Source organism: Sinohyriopsis cumingii, chromosome 15, assembly GCF_028554795.1.
Source record: "Sinohyriopsis cumingii isolate HCF-2022 chromosome 15, ASM2855479v2, whole genome shotgun sequence".
NCBI classification, from domain to species: domain Eukaryota; kingdom Metazoa; phylum Mollusca; class Bivalvia; order Unionida; family Unionidae; genus Sinohyriopsis; species Sinohyriopsis cumingii.
The window spans coordinates 4,617,401-4,628,048 of record NC_142975.1 but is presented as its reverse complement, the minus strand read 5'-3'; the positions used below and the strand labels follow the sequence as shown (position 1 = coordinate 4,628,048).

The window sequence follows — 10,648 nt, the reverse complement described above, 5'->3', positions numbered from 1 at the left end:
GTAAGTCTCTGATAGGACTAGGCTGGGGATCAAACCCATGACCTCCCGCATCCACAACGGACGCCCTAAACATTAGGCCACTGGAACGGTGTAGAGTGTCCATTGTGCTTTCAAGTGGGATCTGTTTGAATAGGTAATGATAGTTTCCCATCAGTTTGAGGCACACCATCCTTCAAACTTGGTCGTTACATTTGATATATACATTTGGCGTTTTCACTCTAATGTGAGTATAATTGGTGGAATTAAATAGAATAACCACAAAGGATAAAAGGTAATAATTCGAGCTAAGGAGACAAAATATCTGCCCCGGGTGAGGATCGAACTCACGACCTTCAGATTGCTCTCTACGATTGATTATGAGACTGACGCGCTACCTGCTGCGCTACCGAGGCTATATACATTTTCCATGAGAGATTATATCTTCAGGAGAAACTAAAAGCATTCTTCAGAAAGCATGCGCACCAGCATATGTCAAAAGAGCAAATGATTTACCCCGAGGCGCAGATGTAGAACATGGTAGAAAACACTATAACTAGTCATAAAACGTGTTCTAAACATCCATGATAGTCAACTACATTAACTTATAGGTAAGTTCATCTTATCGGTATTCTGATACCTCTATAAATTCTAAATGGATGGCAATACTAGTTGTTACAAGAAAATAGCCTCCCACTGTTGAGGGGTGGGTGATATTATTTAAATTTAGTGTTTATGATTGTACAAAATTATCATTATCGCGAAGGTTATAATGCCATTGGGAGCGTACGTTTCTACTTTATAAACATTAAGACTTATCAAACACGATTCACTGTGAGTTTTCATTTTCAACTCGTAGGTGAGGAATTTAAGCTACATAAAAATATTTTTTAATTTACTAAATGTTCAAAGGCAGGAACTGTGACTGAACTAGCTGCGTTTCATTTTAGCGCTTTCCGGATGGAGACGTTAACTGTGTTGAAGGACTGCCATGCAAACGAGCATATTCCAAGAAAAGTTGAAAGAGAATCATCTATCATGTGGTCTGAACATAGGACAAGTAAGAAGTCTTTCTATAGAAAGGCGATTGTGAGATTGGCCCTCATGTGTATTGAATCAATGGTCACATTGGAGGATTGTCAACTCTGATTGAGGCTATGCAACATTGATGCAATTTGCGAAACTGTGCTAGCGAAGGTCACCAATAATCAGTCGAATAATAAATCTGGCTCTCAAGGACAATACATGAGTATAACAAGAAATAACAGTTGACCCATGAACCGTCCTTGTGGGCTGATGAATACATATCGATACATCCATTCAGTCAATGAAAACAATTTCAAACAAATATTTTGGAGTTAAATATTATACAGGTCTCCCCAGTCAATGTTCGAAAAATATCGTTAGAACACTGATCATATCATGTGTTAAAACTTTTCTATTCACGGATCGGTAACTGAAAGCGACAAATATGCATTATAATTTTCTCTGTAGAAAATAAACCACAAAATGCTTTCATTACATGATGGCATGGAGTTTGTTGAATTGTATGTGATTGGAAAGAGAAAACCATTCCTCGTGTAACATTAACTCATACAAATACCATTAATACTAGTACTACTACTACCACTAACACTACTACTGCTACTCCTACTACTACTACTAACACATGTATAATGTTCGGAACACTTTCTCTGGATTCCTGTTGAAGACAGAACTCCTTCTTTAGAAAGGACATATAGACGTCGTCAAATCAGCGTAATTTAGGTGAATCAGGTTCTTACTTTAATATTGTGATAGTGAATCCTATTCCGATTGATGAAACAATGGATCTTGCCCATGAGGAAATGTTTTCCAAAATATACTCGTTTGGAAATCTAGATATTGTTACGCGTTATTATGTTTATGACCTCGGGCCCTGATGGGCGCCCTCCAATTGGAAGTAGGTCAAACCTAATTGAGTGTGCTAACACCAATGGCTGATTTATCGTGACGTCACCAGTAGGAAGACTGATATGCACCGAGGTACGACGCTTTCTATATTGATTACAGTGCGGCACGTTCGTTTTTTAGCCTTTGCTATGCAAACGGTATTTTGCTGCGAATTATATTTATTGAAATTGTATTTGAATCGAATTAGTTAACGTATATTATAGTAGTTATTATTTCTTTCCCGGTTGTTTTCAAATGATGGCTACATTGTTGTATATATCTTTTAGGGTCGGGTGCATTTAGCTGCTTGACTTGACCCTAATATGTATGTATTAATGCAGTTGATAAGAATGATGATATTGTAAACTGGAAAAATGTTGGTTTGGGTTATAACTTGCTTTCATCCACTCCGGGCCAAATACATTCCACATAGTCCTACTCGCAGATGAACCATTTCCATTGAATGACGACACGTTCCCTACTTAGGCGTATCCGAAAGGTTTCCTTTTGATGGGTAGCAGCACGTCGACGACACACAAATCCACCATATTTGCTGTGTGTGAGTGAACTGGCTTAGATGGGGTTCCTGATGGCCCTCAAAGATGACAGACAAAAGTTCGAAGCGTTGTTCAAACTATGTCAATGAACGTAGAGTTTTGCTAGGCGGTTTGAAAATGTATCATCTATCGGCAAATGTGTCTTCTATTAAAGCACGATAATGGTCGCTGGCAGACTAAGAAACTGATGAATGTACAATCGTTTTCAAAGTGGGTTATAAACCTATACTCCCTGTTCTATGCTTACAGTTTTTCAGGAGATCGATGTCATGATACGGTATGATGATTAAATTACTCCAGATCATAAGTCTTTGTCTTTGAGAATTTAGGTAGCGAGCACACATATTCAAACTGAAGTAACGAATAGATATGTTTTAACAAATATTATTTGCAAATGTTATATCTGACACCAGACAGTGAATATATTTATTAATGTAAGAGCAGAAAGTTGGCGGGATCGAGACCGACAGATTTTTGTCCTAATATACGCATGGGAAGAAGATTATATTTATGTAACAAACGTGTAATTGTATTATATCCTTTGGTCCCCGTTTCATGTTTATGAATACAGACTTCCACAGATCAATACAGACTTCAATTGACCATTACCAAATGCAAAAGTGTCATCTTCCCTGTAACTTATGCTCGACGGATAGAACAATATTTGCCTTTCTTTGTTGCAAGTTGTTTTTAAAATAGTCAAGTTTGATACTGTACTCAAGTATCACGTGCATGTACCTTTTCTGTCTTTACAGGAGAGAGAGAGAGAGAGAGAGAGAGAGAGAGAGAGTGTTTTTGTTTGATTTGGATTTTTAACGTAGCTTTAACAATTTTTCAATCATATAGGTACGTTGTCTGCAGTGTGGCAGTTTATAGTGATGCCTAGCACTGGGGCATCATGTCGCAGACACGTAGCATGATGTCCCACCCAGTCCCATTATCCTGAGACCAGGCCAACCAGTTCTATCACTAACTTCTTAATGCTGAGCACCTAGAGAGGCAGTTGTCAGTATCAATTTTGTAAGTCTCTGATAGGACTAGGCTGGGGATCAAACCCATGACCTCCCGCATCCACAACGGACGCCCTAAACATTAGGCCACTGGAACGGTGTAGAGTGTCCATTGTGCTTTCAAGTGGGATCTGTTTGAATAGGTAATGATAGTTTCCCATCAGTTTGAGGCACACCATCCTTCAAACTTGGTCGTTACATTTGATATATACATTTGGCGTTTTCACTCTAATGTGAGTATAATTGGTGGAATTAAATAGAATAACCACAAAGGATAAAAGGTAATAATTCGAGCTAAGGAGACAAAATATCTGCCCCGGGTGAGGATCGAACTCACGACCTTCAGATTGCTCTCTACGATTGATTATGAGACTGACGCGCTACCTGCTGCGCTACCGAGGCTATATACATTTTCCATGAGAGATTATATCTTCAGGAGAAACTAAAAGCATTCTTCAGAAAGCATGCGCACCAGCATATGTCAAAAGAGCAAATGATTTACCCCGAGGCGCAGATGTAGAACATGGTAGAAAACACTATAACTAGTCATAAAACGTGTTCTAAACATCCATGATGGTCAACTACATTAACTTATAGGTAAGTTCATCTTATCGGTATTCTGATACCTCTATAAATTCTAAATGGATGGCAATACTAGTTGTTACAAGAAAATAGCCTCCCACTGTTGAGGGGTGGGTGATATTATTTAAATTTAGTGTTTATGATTGTACAAAATTATCATTATCGCGAAGGTTATAATGCCATTGGGAGCGTACGTTTCTACTTTATAAACATTAAGACTTATCAAACACGATTCACTGTGAGTTTTCATTTTCAACTCGTAGGTGAGGAATTTAAGCTACATAAAAATATTTTTTAATTTACTAAATGTTCAAAGGCAGGAACTGTGACTGAACTAGCTGCGTTTCATTTTAGCGCTTTCCGGATGGAGACGTTAACTGTGTTGAAGGACTGCCATGCAAACGAGCATATTCCAAGAAAAGTTGAAAGAGAATCATCTATCATGTGGTCTGAACATAGGACAAGTAAGAAGTCTTTCTATAGAAAGGCGATTGTGAGATTGGCCCTCATGTGTATTGAATCAATGGTCACATTGGAGGATTGTCAACTCTGATTGAGGCTATGCAACATTGATGCAATTTGCGAAACTGTGCTAGCGAAGGTCACCAATAATCAGTCGAATAATAAATCTGGCTCTCAAGGACAATACATGAGTATAACAAGAAATAACAGTTGACCCATGAACCGTCCTTGTGGGCTGATGAATACATATCGATACATCCATTCAGTCAATGAAAACAATTTCAAACAAATATTTTGGAGTTAAATATTATACAGGTCTCCCCAGTCAATGTTCGAAAAATATCGTTAGAACACTGATCATATCATGTGTTAAAACTTTTCTATTCACGGATCGGTAACTGAAAGCGACAAATATGTATTATAATTTTCTCTGTAGAAAATAAACCACAAAATGCTTTCATTACATGATGGCATGGAGTTTGTTGAATTGTATGTGATTGGAAAGAGAAAACCATTCCTCGTGTAACATTAACTCATACAAATACCATTAATACTAGTACTACTACTACCACTAACACTACTACTGCTACTCCTACTACTACTACTAACACATGTATAATGTTCGGAACACTTTCTCTGGATTCCTGTTGAAGACAGAACTCCTTCTTTAGAAAGGACATATAGACGTCGTCAAATCAGCGTAATTTAGGTGAATCAGGTTCTTACTTTAATATTGTGATAGTGAATCCTATTCCGATTGATGAAACAATGGATCTTGCCCATGAGGAAATGTTTTCCAAAATATACTCGTTTGGAAATCTAGATATTGTTACGCGTTATTATGTTTATGACCTCGGGCCCTGATGGGCGCCCTCCAATTGGAAGTAGGTCAAACCTAATTGAGTGTGCTAACACCAATGGCTGATTTATCGTGACGTCACCAGTAGGAAGACTGATATGCACCGAGGTACGACGCTTTCTATATTGATTACAGTGCGGCACGTTCGTTTTTTAGCCTTTCCTATGCAAACGGTATTTTGTTGCGAATTATATTTATTGAAATTGTATTTGAATCGAATTAGTTAACGTATATTATAGTAGTTATTATTTCTTTCCCGGTTGTTTTCAAATTATGGCTACATTGTTGTATATATCTTTTAGGGTCGGGTGCATTGAGCTGCTTGACTTGACCCTAATATGTATGTATTAATGCAGTTGATAAGAATGATGATATTATAAACTGGAAAAATGTTGGTTTGGGTTATAACTTGCTTTCATCCACTCCGGGCCAAATACATTCCACATAGTCCTACTCGCAGATGAATCATTTCCATTGAATGACGACACGTTCCCTACTTTGGCGTATCCGAAAGGTTTCCTTTTGATGGGTAGCAGCACGTCGACGACACACAAATCCACCATATTTGCTGTGTGTGAATGAACTGGCTTAGATGGGGTTCGTGATGGCCCTCAAAGATGACAGACAAAAGTTCGAAGCGTTGTTCAAACTATGTCAATGAACGTAGAGTTTTGCTAGGCGGTTTGAAAATGTATCATCTATCGGCAAATGTGTCTTCTATTAAAGCACGATAATGGTCGCTGGCAGACTAAGAAACTGATGAATGTACAATCGTTTTCAAAGTGGGTTATAAACCTATACTCCCTGTTCTATGCTTACAGTTTTTCAGGAGATCGATGTCATGATACGGTATGATGATTAAATTACTCCAGATCATAAGTCTTTGTCTTTGAGAATTTAGGTAGCGAGCACACATATTCAAACTGAAGTAACGAATAGATATGTTTTAACAAATATTATTTGCAAATGTTATATCTGACACCAGACAGTGAATATATTTATTAATGTAAGAGCAGAAAGTTGGCGGGATCGAGACCGACAGATTTTTGTCCTAATATACGCATGGGAAGAAGATTATATTTATGTAACAAACGTGTAATTGTATTATATCCTTTGGTCCCCGTTTCATGTTTATGAATACAGACTTCCACAGATCAATACAGACTTCAATTGACCATTACCAAATGCAAAAGTGTCATCTTCCCTGTAACTTATGCTCGACGGATAGAACAATATTTGCCTTTCTTTGTTGCAAGTTGTTTTTAAAATAGTCAAGTTTGATACTGTACTCAAGTATCACGTGCATGTACCTTTTCTGTCTTTACAGGAGAGAGAGAGAGAGAGAGAGAGAGAGAGAGAGAGAGAGAGAGAGAGAGAGAGAGAGAGAGAGAGAGAGAGTGTTTTTGTTTGATTTGGATTTTTAACGTAGCTTTAACAATTTTTCAATCATATAGGTACGTTGTCTGCAGTGTGGCAGTTTATAGTGATGCCTAGCACTGGGGCATCATGTCGCAGACACGTAGCATGATGTCCCACCCAGTCCCATTATCCTGAGACCAGGCCAACCAGTTCTATCACTAACTTCTTAATGCTGAGCACCTAGAGAGGCAGTTGTCAGTATCAATTTTGTAAGTCTCTGATAGGACTAGGCTGGGGATCAAACCCATGACCTCCCGCATCCACAACGGACGCCCTAAACATTAGGCCACTGGAACGGTGTAGAGTGTCCATTGTGCTTTCAAGTGGGATCTGTTTGAATAGGTAATGATAGTTTCCCATCAGTTTGAGGCACACCATCCTTCAAACTTGGTCGTTACATTTGATATATACATTTGGCGTTTTCACTCTAATGTGAGTATAATTGGTGGAATTAAATAGAATAACCACAAAGGATAAAAGGTAATAATTCGAGCTAAGGAGACAAAATATCTGCCCCGGGTGAGGATCGAACTCACGACCTTCAGATTGCTCTCTACGATTGATTATGAGACTGACGCGCTACCTGCTGCGCTACCGAGGCTATATACATTTTCCATGAGAGATTATATCTTCAGGAGAAACTAAAAGCATTCTTCAGAAAGCATGCGCACCAGCATATGTCAAAAGAGCAAATGATTTACCCCGAGGCGCAGATGTAGAACATGGTAGAAAACACTATAACTAGTCATAAAACGTGTTCTAAACATCAATGATAGTCAACTACATTAACTTATAGGTAAGTTCATCTTATCGGTATTCTGATACCTCTATAAATTCTAAATGGATGGCAATACTAGTTGTTACAAGAAAATAGCCTCCCACTGTTGAGGGGTGGGTGATATTATTTAAATTTAGTGTTTATGATTGTACAAAATTATCATTATCGCGAAGGTTATAATGCCATTGGGAGCGTACGTTTCTACTTTATAAACATTAAGACTTATCAAACACGATTCACTGTGAGTTTTCATTTTCAACTCGTAGGTGAGGAATTTAAGCTACATAAAAATATTTTTTAATTTACTAAATGTTCAAAGGCAGGAACTGTGACTGAACTAGCTGCGTTTCATTTTAGCGCTTTCCGGATGGAGACGTTAACTGTGTTGAAGGACTGCCATGCAAACGAGCATATTCCAAGAAAAGTTGAAAGAGAATCATCTATCATGTGGTCTGAACATAGGACAAGTAAGAAGTCTTTCTATAGAAAGGCGATTGTGAGATTGGCCCTCATGTGTATTGAATCAATGGTCACATTGGAGGATTGTCAACTCTGATTGAGGCTATGCAACATTGATGCAATTTGCGAAACTGTGCTAGCGAAGGTCACCAATAATCAGTCGAATAATAAATCTGGCTCTCAAGGACAATACATGAGTATAACAAGAAATAACAGTTGACCCATGAACCGTCCTTGTGGGCTGATGAATACATATCGATACATCCATTCAGTCAATGAAAACAATTTCAAACAAATATTTTGGAGTTAAATATTATACAGGTCTCCCCAGTCAATGTTCGAAAAATATCGTTAGAACACTGATCATATCATGTGTTAAAACTTTTCTATTCACGGATCGGTAACTGAAAGCGACAAATATGCATTATAATTTTCTCTGTAGAAAATAAACCACAAAATGCTTTCATTACATGATGGCATGGAGTTTGTTGAATTGTATGTGATTGGAAAGAGAAAACCATTCCTCGTGTAACATTAACTCATACAAATACCATTAATACTAGTACTACTACTACCACTAACACTACTACTGCTACTCCTACTACTACTACTAACACATGTATAATGTTCGGAACACTTTCTCTGGATTCCTGTTGAAGACAGAACTCCTTCTTTAGAAAGGACATATAGACGTCGTCAAATCAGCGTAATTTAGGTGAATCAGGTTCTTACTTTAATATTGTGATAGTGAATCCTATTCCGATTGATGAAACAATGGATCTTGCCCATGAGGAAATGTTTTCCAAAATATACTCGTTTGGAAATCTAGATATTGTTACGCGTTATTATGTTTATGACCTCGGGCCCTGATGGGCGCCCTCCAATTGGAAGTAGGTCAAACCTAATTGAGTGTGCTAACACCAATGGCTGATTTATCGTGACGTCACCAGTAGGAAGACTGATATGCACCGAGGTACGACGCTTTCTATATTGATTACAGTGCGGCACGTTCGTTTTTTAGCCTTTGCTATGCAAACGGTATTTTGTTGCGAATTATATTTATTGAAATTGTATTTGAATCGAATTAGTTAACGTATATTATAGTAGTTATTATTTCTTTCCCGGTTGTTTTCAAATGATGGCTACATTGTTGTATATATCTTTTAGGGTCGGGTGCATTGAGCTGCTTGACTTGACCCTAATATGTATGTATTAATGCAGTTGATAAGAATGATGATATTGTAAACTGGAAAAATGTTGGTTTGGGTTATAACTTGCTTTCATCCACTCCGGGCCAAATACATTCCACATAGTCCTACTCGCAGATGAACCATTTCCATTGAATGACGACACGTTCCCTACTTAGGCGTATCCGAAAGGTTTCCTTTTGATGGGTAGCAGCACGTCGACGACACACAAATCCACCATATTTGCTGTGTGTGAGTGAACTGGCTTAGATGGGGTTCCTGATGGCCCTCAAAGATGACAGACAAAAGTTCGAAGCGTTGTTCAAACTATGTCAATGAACGTAGAGTTTTGCTAGGCGGTTTGAAAATGTATCATCTATCGGCAAATGTGTCTTCTATTAAAGCACGATAATGGTCGCTGGCAGACTAAGAAACTGATGAATGTACAATCGTTTTCAAAGTGGGTTATAAACCTATACTCCCTGTTCTATGCTTACAGTTTTTCAGGAGATCGATGTCATGATACGGTATGATGATTAAATTACTCCAGATCATAAGTCTTTGTCTTTGAGAATTTAGGTAGCGAGCACACATATTCAAACTGAAGTAACGAATAGATATGTTTTAACAAATATTATTTGCAAATGTTATATCTGACACCAGACAGTGAATATATTTATTAATGTAAGAGCAGAAAGTTGGCGGGATCGAGACCGACAGATTTTTGTCCTAATATACGCATGGGAAGAAGATTATATTTATGTAACAAACGTGTAATTGTATTATATCCTTTGGTCCCCGTTTCATGTTTATGAATACAGACTTCCACAGATCAATACAGACTTCAATTGACCATTACCAAATGCAAAAGTGTCATCTTCCCTGTAACTTATGCTCGACGGATAGAACAATATTTGCCTTTCTTTGTTGCAAGTTGTTTTTAAAATAGTCAAGTTTGATACTGTACTCAAGTATCACGTGCATGTACCTTTTCTGTCTTTACAGGAGAGAGAGAGAGAGAGAGAGAGAGAGAGAGAGAGAGAGAGAGAGAGTGTGTTTTTGTTTGATTTGGATTTTTAACGTAGCTTTAACAATTTTTCAATCATATAGGTACGTTGTCTGCAGTGTGGCAGTTTATAGTGATGCCTAGCACTGGGGCATCATGTCGCAGACACGTAGCATGATGTCCCACCCAGTCCCATTATCCTGAGACCAGGCCAACCAGTTCTATCACTAACTTCTTAATGCTGAGCACCTAGAGAGGCAGTTGTCAGTATCAATTTTGTAAGTCTCTGATAGGACTAGGCTGGGGATCAAACCCATGACCTCCCGCATCCACAACGGACGCCCTAAACATTAGGCCACTGGAACGGTGTAGAGTGTCCATTGTGCTTTCAAGTGGGATCTGTTTGAATAGGTAATGATAG

General features: G+C 38.2%; 3 non-coding genes across 3 annotated transcripts; all 3 read right to left on the bottom strand.

The window, feature by feature from the left end:
- Positions 1-302: 302 nt before the first annotated feature.
- On the bottom strand, positions 303-392 carry Trnam-cau (transfer RNA methionine (anticodon CAU)). Its single transcript is given in 2 exon segments — positions 303-338; positions 356-392. It is a non-coding gene; the product is annotated as a tRNA-Met (tRNA).
- A 3,395-nt stretch (positions 393-3,787) lies between these two features.
- Trnam-cau (transfer RNA methionine (anticodon CAU)) lies at positions 3,788-3,877 on the bottom strand. Its single transcript is given in 2 exon segments — positions 3,788-3,823; positions 3,841-3,877. It is a non-coding gene; the product is annotated as a tRNA-Met (tRNA).
- Positions 3,878-7,308: 3,431 nt separating this feature from the next.
- Trnam-cau (transfer RNA methionine (anticodon CAU)) lies at positions 7,309-7,398 on the bottom strand. The gene is given in 2 exon segments: positions 7,309-7,344; positions 7,362-7,398. It is a non-coding gene; the product is annotated as a tRNA-Met (tRNA).
- Between the last annotated feature and the right edge of the window lie 3,250 nt (positions 7,399-10,648).